This window comes from Haplochromis burtoni, unplaced genomic scaffold (assembly GCF_018398535.1).
Source record: "Haplochromis burtoni strain Fernald_Lab_line unplaced genomic scaffold, NCSU_Asbu1 Contig_66, whole genome shotgun sequence".
Classification (NCBI taxonomy): domain Eukaryota; kingdom Metazoa; phylum Chordata; class Actinopteri; order Cichliformes; family Cichlidae; genus Haplochromis; species Haplochromis burtoni.
Window position 1 is genome coordinate 4,385 of NW_024582427.1, and position 461 is coordinate 4,845.

Here is a 461-nt window from a genome sequence, read left to right on the forward strand (position 1 = left end):
TGCTTAAACCACAACTTGTTCCATTCTCACTATCTCTGCTTCAGAAACAGGAATGACTTGGGTGTTTATTTTTATCTCTGAAGATACAATACAGCACAGATCTACTAAGTTTGAATGATTAAAAAAAAAATTAAAAAGCATGTGCAGAGTTTACTTTTGAATATTAACGTTCCTTATGTTATGGCAGTTAGACTAGGGATGCAAACATAAGAACACAACAGTAAAATGAAGCAAAGTGCTGTAAATTCACAAAAATGCCTTTTATTAATACAACATCAGCCTGTCATCTAGCAACATGTAGAATCCCCGTTTTTTCAAGTATAAAAACACTCTTTTTGTTTCAAAAATACAAATGAAGGTTTAGCAAATTTATAGAAGCTACATACATGCATACGTGGAAAAAGAACTTCCTAAATAGTCTTCCTCATGTATATACAGATATATATATATATATATATATA